The following is a 15,452-nucleotide window of genomic DNA, read 5'->3' on the forward strand; positions in this document are numbered from 1 at the left end:
GGGTATGCGGTATTAACAGTGGTATGAGGTAATAACAGAGGTATGAGGTAATAACAGGGGTATGAGGTAATAACAGGGGTACCAGGTATTAACAGGGGTACCAGGTATTAACAGGGGTATGAGGTAATAACAGGGGTACCAGGTAATAACAGGGGTACCAGGTAATAACAGGGGTACCAGGTATTAACAGGGGTACCAGGTATTAACAGGGGTATGAGGTAATAACAGGGCTACGATGTATTAACAGGGGTATGAGGTAATAACAGGGGTACGAGGTAATAACAGGGGTATGAGGTAATAACAGGGGTATGAGGTAATAACAGGGGTATGAGGTAATAACAGGGGTACCAGGTAATAACAGGAGTACCAGGTAATAACAGGAGTACCAGGTAATAACAGGGGTACCAGCTATTAACAGGAGTACCAGGTAATAACAGGAGTACCAGGTAATAACAGGGGTATGAGGTATTGACAGGGGTACCAGGTATTAACAGGGGTATGAGGTATTAACAGGGATACCAGTTATTAACAGGGGTATGAGGTATTAACAGGGGTATGAGGTAATAACAGGGGTACCAGGTATTAACAGGGGTACCAGGTAATAACAGGGATACCAGGTAATAACAGGGGTATGAGGTATTAACAGGGGTACCAGGTAATAACAGGGGTATGAGGTAATAACAGGGGTACCAGGTAATAACAGGGGTACCAGGTAATAACAGGGGTACCAGGTAATAACAGGGGTACCAGGTAATAACAGGGGTATGAGGTATTAACAGGGGTACCAGGTAATAACAGGGGTATGAGGTATTAACAGGGGTACCAGGTAATAACAGGGGTACCAGGTAATAACAGGGGTACCAGGTAATAACAGGGGTACGAGGTAATAACAGGGGTACCAGGTAATAACAGGGGTACCAGGTAATAACAGGGGTATGAGGTAATAACAGGGGTATGAGGTAATAACAGGGGTACGGGGTAATAACAGGGGTACGGGGTAATAACAGGGGCATGAGGAAATAACAGGGGTACCAGGTAATAACAGGGGTATCAGGTAATAACAGGGGTACCAGGTAATAACAGGGGTACCAGGTAATAACAGGGGTACCAGGTAATAACAGGGGTACCAGGTATTAACAGGGGTACCAGGTATTAACAGGGGTATGAGGTAATAACAGGGGTACCAGGTATTAACAGGGGTACCAGGTATTAACAGGGGTACCAGGTAATAACAGGGGTACCAGGTAATAACAGGGGTATGATGTAATAACAGGGGTACCAGGTAATAACAGGGGTACCAGGTAATAACAGGGGTACCAGGTAATAACAGGGGTACCAGGTATTAACAGGGGTATGAGGTAATAACAGGGCTACGATGTATTAACAGGGGTATGAGGTAATAACAAGGGTACGAGGTAATAACAGGGGTATGAGGTAATAACAGGGGTATGAGGTAATAACAGGGGTATGAGGTAATAACAGGGGTATGAGGTAATAACAGGGGTACCAGGTAATAACAGGGGTACCAGGTATTAACAGGAGTACCAGGTAATAACAGGGTACCAGGTAATAACAGGGGTATGAGGTATTAACACAGGGATACCAGGTATTAACAGGGGTATGAGGTATTAACAGGGGTATGAGGTAATAACAGGGGTACCAGGTATTAACAGGGGTACCAGGTAATAACAGTGATACCAGGTAATAACAGGGGTACCAGGTAATAACAGGGGTATGAGGTATTAACAGGGGTACCAGGTATTAACAGGGGTACCAGGTATTAACAGGGGTATGAGGTAATAACAGGGGTACCAGGTATTAACAGGGGTATGAGGTATTAACAGGGGTATGAGGTAATAACAGGGGTACCAGGTAATAACAGGGGTACCAGGTAATAACAGGGGTACCAGGTAATAACATGGGTACCAGGTAATAACAGTGGTACCAGGTAATAACAGGGGTATGAGGTAATAACAGGGGTACCAGGTAATAACAGGGGTACCAGGTAATAACAGGGGTACCAGGTAATAACAGGGGTACGAGGTAATAACAGGGGTACCAGGTAATAACAGGGGTACCAGGTAATAACAGGGGTACCAGGTAATAACAGGGGTACCAGGTAATAACAGGGGTATGAGGTATTAACAGGGGTACCAGGTAATAACAGGGGTATGAGGTAATAACAGGGGTACCAGGTAATAATAGGGATACCAGGTATTAACAGGGGTATGAGGTATTAACAGGGGTGCCAGGTATTAACAGGGGTACCAGGTAATAACAGGGGTATGAGGTAATAACAGGGTTACCATGTAACAGGGATACCAGGTATTAACAGGGGTATGAGGTATTAACAGGGGTACCAGGTAATAACAGGGGGTAATAACAGGGTATGAGGTAATAACAGGGGTATGAGGTAATAACAGGGGTACCAGGTAATAACAGGGGTATGAGGTAATAACAGGCGTATGAGGTAATAACAGGGGTACCAGGTAATAACAGGGGTACCAGGTAATAACATGGGCCAGGTAATAACAGGGGTACCAGGTAATAACAGGGGTACCAGGTAATAACAGGGGTACCAGGTAATAACATGGGTACGAGGTAATAACAGGGGTACGAGGTAATAACAGGGGTATGAGGTAATAACAGGGGTATGAGGTAATAACAGGGGTATGAGGTAACAACAGGGGTATGAGGAAATAACAGGGGTACCAGGTAATAACAGGAGTATAAGGTAATAACAGGGGTACCAGGTAATAACAGGGGTATGAGGTAATAACAGGGGTACCAGGTAATAATAGGGATACCAGGTATTAACAGGGGTATGAGGTATTAACAGGGGTGCCAGGTATTAACAGGGGTACCAGGTAATAACAGGGGTATGAGGTAATAACAGGGTTACCATGTAATAACAGGGATACCAGGTATTAACAGGGGTATGAGGTATTAACAGGGGTACCAGGTAATAACAGGGGTACCAGGTAATAACAGGGGTATGAGGTAATAACAGGGGTATGAGGTAATAACAGGGGTACCAGGTAATAACAGGGGTACCAGGTCATAACATGGGTACCAGGTAATAACAGGGGTACCAGGTAATAACAGGGGTACGAGGTAATAACAGGGGTACCAGGTAATAACAGGCGTATGAGGTAATAACAGGGGTACCAGGTAATAACAGGGGTACCAGGTAATAACAGGGGTACCAGGTAATAACAGGGGTATGAGGTATTAACAGGGGTACCAGGTAATAACAGGGGTACGAGGTAATAACAGGGGTACCAGGTAATAGCAGGGGTACGAGGTAATAACAGGGGTACGAGGTAATAACAGGGGTACGAGGTAATAACAGGGGTATGAGGTAATAACAGGGGTATGAGGTAATAACAGGGGTACCAGGTAATAACAGGGGTATGAGGTAATAACAGGGGTGTGAGGTAATAACAGGGGTACCAGGTAATAACAGGGGTACCAGGTAATAACATGGGTACCAGGTAATAACAGGGGTACCAGGTAATAACAGGGGTATGAGGTAATAACAGGGGTACCAGGTAATAACAGGCGTATGAGGTAATAACAGGGGTACCAGGTAATAACAGGGGTACCAGGTAATAACAGGGGTACGAGGTAATAACAGGGGTACCAGGTAATAACAGGGGTACCAGGTAATAACAGGGGTATGAGGTAATAACATGGGTATGAGGTAATAACAGGGGTATGAGGTAATAACAGGGGTATGAGGTATTAACAGGGGTACCAGGTAATAACATGGGTATGAGGTAATAACAGGGGTATGAGGTAATAACAGGGGTATGAGGTAACAACAGGGGTATGAGGAAATAACAGGGGTACCAGGTAATAACAGGGGTATGAGGTAATAACAGGGGTACGAGGTAATAACAGGGGTACCAGGTAATAACAGGGGTACCAGGTATTAACAGGGGTATGAGGTAATAACAGGGGTACCAGGTAATAACAGGGGTACCAGGTAATAACAGGGGTACCAGGTAATAACAGGGGTATGAGGTAATAACAGGGGTATGAGGTAACATTAGTATGAGGAAATAACAGGTACCATAACAACAGGGTATGAGGTAATAACAGGGGTACGAGGTAATAACAGGGGTACCAGGTAATAACAGGGGTGCCAGGTAATAACAGGGGTACCAGGTAATAACAGGGGTACCAGGTAATAACAGGGGTATGAGGTAATAACAGGGGTATGAGGTAATAACAGGGGTATGAGGTAATAACAGGGGTATGAGGTAACAACAGGGGTATGAGGAAATAACAGGGGTACCAGGTAATAACAGGGGTATGAGGTAATAACAGGGGTACGAGGTAATAACAGGGGTACCAGGTAATAACAGGGGTACCAGGTATTAACAGGGGTATGAGGTAATAACAGGGGTACCAGGTAATAACAGGGGTACCAGGTAATAACAGGGGTACCAGGTAATAACAGGGGTACCAGGTAATAACAGGGGTATGAGGTAATAACAGGGGTATGAGGTAACAACAGGGGTATGAGGAAATAACAGGGGTACCAGGTAATAACAGGAGTATGAGGTAATAACAGGGGTACGAGGTAATAACAGGGGTACCAGGTAATAACAGGGGTACCAGGTAATAACAGGGGTACCAGGTAATAACAGGGGTACCAGGTAATAACAGGGGTATGAGGTAATAACAGGGGTATGAGGTAATAACAGGGGTACCAGGTAATAACAGGGGTATGAGGTAATAACAGGGGTGTGAGGTAATAACAGGGGTACCAGGTAATAACAGGGGTACCAGGTAATAACAGGGGTACCAGGTAATAACAGGGGTACCAGGTAATAACAGGGGTACCAGGTAATAACAGGGGTACCAGGTAATAACAGGGGTACCAGGTAATAACAGGGGTACCAGGTAATAACATGGGTACCAGGTAATAACAGGGGTACCAGGTAATAACAGGGGTATGAGGTAATAACAGGGGTACCAGGTAATAACAGGCGTATGAGGTAATAACAGGGGTACCAGGTAATAACAGGGGTACGAGGTAATAACAGGGGTACGAGGTAATAACAGGGGTACCAGGTAATAACAGGGGTACCAGGTAATAACAGGGGTATGAGGTATTAACAGGGGTACCAGGTAATAACATGGGTATGAGGTAATAACAGGGGTATGAGGTAATAACAGGGGTATGAGGTAATAACAGGGGTACCAGGTAACAACAGGGTACCAGGTAATAACAGGGGTATGAGGTATTAACAGGGTACCAGGTAATAACAGGGGTATGAGGTATTAACAGGGGTACCAGGTAATAACAGGGTACGAGGTAATAACAGGGGTACAAGGTAATAACAGGGTATGAGGTAATAACAGGGGTACATGAGGTAACAACAGGGTATGAGGAAATAACAGGGGTAAGGGGGTATGAGGTAATAACAGGGGTACGAGGTAATAACAGGGGTATGAGGTAATAACAGGGGTATGAGGTAACAACAGGGGTACCAGGTAATAACAGGGGTATGAGGTATTAACAGGGGTACCAGGTAATAACAGGGGTATGAGGTATTAACAGGGGTACCAGGTAATAACAGGGGTATGAGGTAATAACAGGGGTATGAGGTAATAACAGGGGTATGAGGTAACAACAGGGGTATGAGGAAATAACAGGGGTACCAGGTAATAACAGGGGTATGAGGTAATAACAGAACAGGGAGGTAATAACAGGGGCACCAGGTAATAACAGGGGTACCAGGTAATAACAGGGTACCAGGTATTAACAGGGTATGAGGTAATAACAGGGGTACCAGGTAATAACAGGGGTACCAGGTAATAACAGGGGTACCAGGTAATAACAGGGTACCAGGTAATAACAGGGGTACCAGGTAATAACAGGGTACCAGGTAATAACATGGGTACCAGGTAATAACAGGGGTACCAGGTAATAACAGGGGTATGAGGTAATAACAGGGGTACCAGGTAATAACAGGGGTACCAGGTAATAACAGGGGTACCAGGTAATAACATGGGTACCAGGTAATAACAGGGGTACCAGGTAATAACAGGGGTATGAGGTAATAACAGGGGTACCAGGTAATAACAGGCGTATGAGGTAATAACAGGTACCAGGTAATAGGGGTACCAGGTAATAACAGGGGTACGAGGTAATAACAGGGTACCAGGTAATAACAGGGGTACCAGGTAATAACAGGGGTATGAGGTATTAACAGGGGTACCAGGTAATAACATGGGTATGAGGTAATAACAGGGGTATGAGGTAATAACAGGGGTACCAGGTAATAACAGGGGTACGAGGTATTAACAGGGGTATGAGGTATTAACAGGGGTACCAGGTAATAACAGGGGTACGAGGTAATAACAGGGGTACCAGGTAATAACAGGGGCGAGGTAACAGGGTATGAGGTAATAACAGGGTATGAGGTAATAACAGGGGTATGAGGTAACAACAGGGGTATGAGGAAATAACAGGGGTACCAGGTAATAACAGGGGTATGAGGTAATAACAGGGGTACGAGGTAATAACAGGGGTACCAGGTAATAACAGGGGTACCAGGTAATAACAGGGGTACCAGGTAATAACAGGGGTATGAGGTAATAACAGGGGTACCAGGTAATAACAGGCGTATGAGGTAATAACAGGGGTACCAGGTAATAACAGGGGTACCAGGTAATAACAGGGGTACGAGGTAATAACAGGGGTACCAGGTAATAACAGGGGTACCAGGTAATAACAGGGGTATGAGGTATTAACAGGGGTACGAGGTAATAACAGGGGTACGAGGTAATAACAGGGGTATGAGGTAATAACAGGGGTATGAGGTAACAACAGGGGTATGAGGAAATAACAGGGGTACCAGGTAATAACAGGGGTATGAGGTATTAACAGGGGTACCAGGTAATAACAGGGGTATGATGTATTAACAGGGGTACCAGGTAATAACAGGGGTACGAGGTAATAACAGGGGTACCAGGTAATAACAGGGGTATGAGGTATTAACAGGGGTACCAGGTAATAACAGAATTGAGGTAATAACAGGGTACCAGGTAATAACAGGGGTATGAGGTAATAACAGGGGTATGAGGTAATAACAGGGGTACCAGGTAATAACAGGGGTATGAGGTAATAACAGGGGTACCAGGTAATAACAGGGGTATGAGGTATTAACAGGGGTACCAGGTAATAACAGGGGTACGAGGTAATAACAGGGGTACCAGGTAATAACAGGGGTACGAGGTAATAACAGGTATGAGGTAATAACAGGGGTATGAGGTAATAACAGGGTATGAGGTAACAACAGGGGTATGAGGAAATAACAGGGGTACCAGGTAATAACAGGGGTATGAGGTAATAACAGGGGTACGAGGTAATAACAGGGGTACGAGGTAATAACAGGGGTACCAGGTAATAACAGGGGTACCAGGTAATAACAGGGGTATGAGGTATTAACAGGGGTACCAGGTAATAACATGGGTATGAGGTAATAACAGGGGTATGAGGTAATAACAGGGGTACCAGGTAATAACAGGGGTGCAGGTATAACAGGGGTATGAGGTATTAACAGGGGTACCAGGTAATAACATGAGGTAATAACAGGGTACCAGGTAATAACAGGGGTACGAGGTAATAACAGGGGTACGAGGTAATAACAGGGGTATGAGGTAATAACAGGGGTATGAGGTAACAACAGGGGTATGAGGAAATAACAGGGGTACCAGGTAATAACAGGGGTATGAGGTAATAACAGGGGTACGAGGTAATAACAGGGTACCAGGTATACAGGGGTACCAGGTAATAACAGGGGTACCAGGTAATAACAGGGTATGAGGTAATAACAGGGTACCAGGTAATAACAGGCGTATGAGGTAATAACAGGGTACCAGGTAATAACAGGGTACCAGGTAATAACAGGGGTACGAGGTAATAACAGGGGTACCAGGTAATAACAGGGGTACCAGGTAATAACAGGGGTATGAGGTATTAACAGGGGTACGAGGTAATAACAGGGGTACGAGGTAATAACAGGGGTATGAGGTAATAACAGGGGTATGAGGTAATAACAGGGGTACCAGGTATTAACAGGGGTACCAGGTAATAACATGGGTATGAGGTAATAACAGGGGTATGAGGTAATAACAGGGGTATGAGGTAACAACAGGGGTACCAGGTAATAACAGGGGTATGAGGTATTAACAGGGGTACCAGGTAATAACAGGGTATGAGGTAATAACAGGGTACCAGGTAATAACAGGGGTATGAGATAATAACAGGGTACCGAGGTAATAACAGGGGTACCAGGTAATAACAGGGTACCAGGTAATAACAGGGTACCAGGTAATAACAGGGGTACCAGGTAATTAACAGGGGTAACAGGTAATAACAGGGGTATGAGGTAATAACAGGGTACCAGGTAATAACAGGGTAACAGGTAATAACAGGGGTAACAGGTATTAACAGGGGTACCAGGTATTAACGGGGTACCAGGTAATAACAGGGGTAATTATGGGTACCAGGTAATAACAGGGTATGAGGTAATAACAGGGGTATGAGGTAATAACAGGGGTACCAGGTAATATGTACGAGGTAATAACAGGGGTACCAGGTAATAACGGGGGTACCAGGTAATAACGGGGGTACCAGGTATTAACGGGGGTACCAGGTAATAACGGGGGGTATGAGTAACCAAATGTAATAACATGAGTACCAGGTAGTAACGGGGGGTACCAGGTATTAACAGGGGTACCAGGTAATAACAAACCAGGTAAGTAACAGGGGTAACAGGGTATGAGGTAATAACAGGGGTATGAGGAAATAACAGGGGTACCAGGTAATAACAGGGGTATGAGATAATAACAGGGGTACCAGGTAATAACAGGGGTAACAGGTAATAACAGGGGTACCAGGTATTAACAGGGGTATGAGGTAATAACAGGGGTACCAGGTATTAACAGGGGTACCAGGTAATAACAGGGGTACCAGGTAATAACAGGGGTACCAGGTAATAACAGGGGTATGAGGTAATAACAGGGGTATGAGGTAATAACAGGGGTACCAGGTAATAACGGGGGTACCAGGTAATAACAGGGGTATGAGGTAATAACAGGGGTATGAGGTAATAACAGGGGTACCGGATAATAACAGGGGTATGAGGTAATAACAGGGGTATGAGGTAATAACAGAGGTACCTGATAATAACAGGGGTATGAGGTAATAACAGGGGTATGAGGTAATAACAGGGGTAATAACAGGGGTATGAGGTAATAACAGGGGTATGAGGTAATAACAGGGGTACGAGGTAATAACAGGGGTACCAGGTAATAACAGGGGTACGAGGTAATAACAGGGGTATGAGGTAATAACAGGGGTACCAGGTATTAACAGGGGTACGAGGTAATAACAGGGGTATGAGGTAATAACAGGGGTATGAGGTAATAACAGGGGTACGAGGTAATAACAGGGGTACCAGGTAATAACAGGGGTATGAGGTAATAACAGGGGTACGAGGTAATAACAGGGGTACCAGGTAATAACAGGGGTACCAGGTAATAACAGGGGTACCAGGTATTAACAGGGGTATGAGGTAATAACAGGGGTATGAGGTAATAACAGGGGTATGAGGTAATAACAGGGGTATGAGGTAATAACAGGGGTACCAGGTAATAACAGGGGTATGAGGTAATAACAGGGGTATGAGGTAATAACAGGGGTACCAGGTAATAACAGGGGTATGAGGTAATAACAGGGGTACCAGGTATTAACAGGGGTATGAGGTAATAACAGGGGTACCAGGTATTAACAGGGGTATGAGGTAATAACAGGGGTACCAGGTATTAACAGGGGTATGAGGTATTAACAGGGGTACCAGGTATTAACAGGGGTACCAGGTATTAACAGGGGTACCAGGTATTAACAGGGGTACCAGGTAATAACAGGGGTATGAGGTAATAACAGGGGTACCAGGTATTAACAGGGGTATGAGGTAATAACAGGGGTACCAGGTATTAACAGGGGTATGAGGTAATAACAGGGGTACCAGGTACTAACAGGGGTATGAGGTATTAACAGGGGTACCAGGTAATAACAGGGGTACCAGGTAATAACAGGGGTACCAGGTAATAACGGGGGTACCAGGTATTAACGGGGGTACCAGGTAATAACGGGGGTACCAGGTAATAACATGGGTACCAGGTAATAACAGGGGTATGAGGTAATAACAGGGGTACGAGGTAATAACAGGGGTACGAGGTAATAACAGGGGTACGAGGTAATAACAGGGGTACGAGGTAATAACAGGGGTACGAGGTAATAACAGGGGTACCAGGTAATAACAGGGGTACCAGGTAATAACAGGGGTACCAGGTATTAACAGGGGTACCAGGTAATAACAGGGGTACCAGGTAATAACAGGGGTACCAGGTAATAACAGGGGTACCAGGTAATAACGGGAGTACCAGGTAATAACGGGGGTACCAGGTATTAACGGGGGTACCAGGTAATAACGGGGGGACCAGGTATTAACGGGGGTACCAGGTAATAACGGGGGTACCAGGTAATAACATGGGTACCAGGTAGTAACGGGGGTACCAGGTATTAACAGGGGTACCAGGTAATAACAGGGGTACCAGGTAATAACAGGGGTACGAGGTAATAACAGGGGTATGAGGTAATAACGGGGGTACCAGGTATTAACATGGGTACCAGGTAATAACAGGGGTATGAGGTAATAACAGCGGTATGAGGTAATAACAGGGGTACCGGATAATAACAGGGGTATGAGGTAATAACAGGGGTACGGATTATAACAGGGGTATGAGGTAATAACAGGGGTATGAGGTAATAACAGGGGTATGAGGTTATAACAGGGGTACGGATAACAGGGGTATGAGGTAATAACAGGGGTATGAGGTAATAACAGAGGTACCTGATAATAACAGGGGTATGAGGTAATAACAGGGGTATGAGGTAATAACAGGGGTATGAGGTAATAACAGGGGTACCAGGTATTAACAGGGGTACGAGGTAATAACAGGGGTATGAGGTAATAACAGGGGTATGAGGTAATAACAGGGGTACGAGGTAATAACAGGGGTACCAGGTAATAACAGGGGTACCTGGTAATAACAGGGGTACCAGGTAATAACAGGGGTACGAGGTAATAACAGGGGTATGAGGTAATAACAGGGGTATGAGGTAATAACAGGGGTACGAGGTAATAACAGGGGTACCAGGTAATAACAGGGGTACCTGGTAATAACAGGGGTACCAGGTAATAACAGGGGTACCTGGTAATAACAGGGGTACGAGGTAATAACAGGGGTACCAGGTATTAACAGGGGTACCAGGTATTAACAGGGGTACCAGGTATTAACAGGGGTATGAGGTAATAACAGGGGTATGAGGTAATAACAGGGGTACCAGGTATTAACATGGGTATGAGGTAATAACAGGGGTACCAGGTATTAACATGGGTATGAGGTAATAACAGGGGTACCAGGTATTAACAGGGGTATGAGGTAATAACAGGGGTATGAGGTAATAACAGGGGTACCAGGTAATAACAGGGGTATGAGGTAATAACAGGGGTATGAGGTAATAACAGGGGTATGAGGTAATAACAGGGTACCAGGATAATAACAGGGGTATGAGGTAATAACAGGGGTATGAGGTAATAACAGGGGATAATAACATGAGGTAATAACAGGGTATGAGGTATAACAGGGGTATGAGGTAATAACAGGGGTACCAGGTAATAACAGGGGTACCAGGTAATAACAGGGGTACCAGGTAATAACAGGGGTACCAGGTAATAACAGGGGTACCAGGTAATAACAGGGGTACGAGGTAATAACTGGGGTATGAGGTAATAACAGGGGTACCAGGTATTAACAGGGGTACGAGGTAATAACAGGGGTACCAGGTAATAACAGGGGTACGAGGTAATAACAGTGCAGGTATTAACATGGGTATGAGGTAATAACAGGGTGCCCAGGTATTAACATGGGTACCAGGTAATAACAGGGGTAACAGAGGTATAATAACAGGGGTATGAGGTAATAACAGGGTACCAGGTAATAACAGGGGTACTCAGGTAATAACATGGGTATGAGGTAATAACAGGGGTATGAGTAATAACAAGTGCCGGATAATAAAAGGTAAGGGAGGTAATAACAGAGTACCTGATAATGCCATGAGGTAATAACAGGGTATGAGGTAATAACAGGGTATGAGGTAATAACAGGGGGTAATAACAACGGATAATAACGAGGTAATAACTGGGGTATGAGGTAATAACAGGGTAATATTAACAGAGTGAGAGGTAATAACAGGGGTATGAGGTAATAACAGGGTATGAGGTAATAACAGGGGTATGAGGTAATAACAGGGGTACAGGATAACAGGGGTATGAGGTAATAACAGGGGTATGAGGTAATAACAGGGGTAACAGGTAATAACAGGGGTATGAGGTAATAACAGGGTATGAGGTAATAACAGGGGTATGAGGTAATAACAGAGTGCCAGGTAATAACAGGGGTACGAGGTAATAACAGGGGTACCAGGTAATAACAGGGGTCGAGGTAATAACAGGGGTACCAGGTATTAACAGGGGTATGAGGTAATAACAGAGGTACCCAGGTATTAACAGGGGTATGAGGTATTAACAGGGGTACAGGTATTAACAGGCAGGTAATAACAAGGGGTATGAGGTAATAACAGTGGTACCAGGTAATAACAGGGGTAATAACAGGGGTACCAGGTAATAACAGGAGGGTGCCAGGTAATAACAGGGGTAATAACAGGGGTAAGGTAAACAGGGGTACCAGGTAATAACAGGGGTATGAGGTAATAACAGGGGTACCAGGTATTAACAGGGGTATAGAGGTAATAACAGGGGTACCAGGTATTAACAGGGTATGAGGTAATAACAGGGTACCAGGTATTAACAGGGGTATGAGGTATTAACAGGGGTATGAGGTAATAACAGGGGTACCAGGTAATAACAGGGGTACCAGGTATTAACATGGGTATGAGGTAATAACAGGGTACCAGGTATTAACGGTATGGGTAATAACAGGGGTACAGGTATTAACGGGGGTATGAGGTAATAACAGGGTACCAGGTAATAACAGGGGTATGAGGTAATAACAGGGGTATGAGGTAATAACAGGGGTATGAGGTAATAACAGGTACCAGGTAATCACAGGGGTATGAGGTAATAACAGAGGTACAGGGGGTATGAGGTAATAACAGGGGCAGGTATTAACATGGGTACTTTAATAACAGGGGTACAGGTATTAACAGGGTAATAAATAACAGGGTACCAGGTAATAACAGGGGTACCAGGTAATAGGGGTACCAGGTAAACAGTGGGGTATTAACAGGTACCAGGTAACGGGGGTACCAGGTAATAATGGGGGTACCAGGTAATAAAGGGGGGGACCAGGTACCATTAACAGAGCTGATATGGGTAGCAGGGGGACCAGGTAAGAGAGTAAGAGTGCCAGGGTAGGTACCAGGTACCAGGTAATAACATGGGTGCGAGGTAATAACAGGTAGTAAACGGAGAGAGTAATAACCAGGTACAGACAGAGGGAGATACAGGTAATAATAACAGATACCAGGTAATAACAGAGTAAGGTAATAACAGGGGTAAGCAGAGTACCAGGTATAAGAGGTAATACAACAGGGTAATGAGGTAATAACGGGGTAACAGGGGGACAGGTATTACCGGGGTAGATACAGGGGTACCAGGTAATAACGGGACCAGAGTAATAACATGGGTACCAGGTAATAACAGGGGTATGAGGTAATAACAGGGTACCAGGTATGAGGTAATAACAGGGGTACCAGGTAATAACAGGGGTATGAGGTAATAACAGTACCGGATAATAAAGGGTATGAGGTAATAACAGAGTCGGATTACCAGCAGGGTATGAGGTAATAACAGGGGTATGAGGTAATAACAACAGGGGTATGAGGTAATAACAGAGAGTAATAGCAAGGGTATGAGGGAGTAATAACAGGGGTATGAGGTAATAACAGGGGTAACAGTAATAACAGGGTATGAGAGGTAATAACAGGGGTACCAGGTAATAGGTAAGTAATAACAGAGGTACCAATAATAACAGGGGTATGAGGTAATAACAGGGTATTAGTACCAGGTAATAACAGGGGTATGAGGTAATAACAGGGGTACCAGGTAATAACAGGGGTACGAGAGTAATAACAGGGTACCAGGTAATAACAGGGTAATACGAGGTAATAACAGTACCAGGTATGAGGTAATAACAGGGGTACCAGGTATTAACAGGGGTAATGAGGTAATAACAGGGGTATGAGGTAATAACAGGGTACCAGGTATAGGGGTATGAGGTAATAACAGGGGTAACAGAGGTACCAGGTATTAACAGGGGTACCAGGTAATAACAGGGTACCAGGTAATAACAGGGGTATGAGGTAATAACAGGGGTACCAGGTATAACAGGGGTATGAGGTAATAACAGGGGTATGAGGTAATAACAGGGTATGAGGTAATAACAGGGGTACCAGGTAATAACAGGGTATGAGGTAATAACAGGGGTACCAGGTATTAACATGGGTATGAGGTAATAATAGGGTACCAGGTATTAACAGGGGTATGAGGTACAGGGTACCAGGTATTACAGGGGTATGAGGTAATAACTCTACCAGGGTATGAGGTAGGTTAACAGGGGTACCAGGTATTAACAGGGTACCAGGTAATAACAGGGGTACCAGGATAACTAACAGGGGTATTAACAGGGGTACCAGGTAATAACAGGGGTATGAGGTAATAACAGGGTATGAGTAATAACAGGGGTGAGGTAATAACAGGGGTATGAGGTAATAACAGGGGTATGACGTGCGAGGTAATAACAGGGGTACAGGTAATAACAGGGGTACCAGGTAATAACAGGGGTATGAGGTAGGTAATAACAGGGGTACCAGGTATTAACAGGGGTACCAGGTAATAACAGGGGTACGAGGTAATAACAGGGGTACCAGGTAATGAGGTAATAACAGGGGTACAGGGGTACCAGGTAACCAGGTACCAGGTAATAACACAGGGGTACCAGGTAATAACAGGGGTACCAGGTATTAACAGGGGTACAGGTAATAACAGGGGTACCAGGTAATAACAGTATGAGGTAATAACAGGGGTACCAGGTATTAACAGGGGTATGAGGTAATAACAGGGGTATGAGGTACAACAGGGGGTAATGTACCTGGTAATAACAGGGGTATGAGGTAATAACAGGGGGGTACCAGGTAATAACAGGGGTATGAGGTAATAACAGGGTATGAGGTAATAACAGGGGTATGAGGTCTAGGGGTACCAGGTAATAACAGGGTACCAGGTAATCAACAGGGGTACCAGGTATTAACAGGGGTATGAGGTAATAACAGGGGTACTGAACGT

This window comes from Oncorhynchus nerka, linkage group LG25 (genome assembly GCF_034236695.1).
Source record: "Oncorhynchus nerka isolate Pitt River linkage group LG25, Oner_Uvic_2.0, whole genome shotgun sequence".
In the NCBI taxonomy this organism is placed as follows: Eukaryota; Metazoa; Chordata; class Actinopteri; order Salmoniformes; family Salmonidae; genus Oncorhynchus; species Oncorhynchus nerka.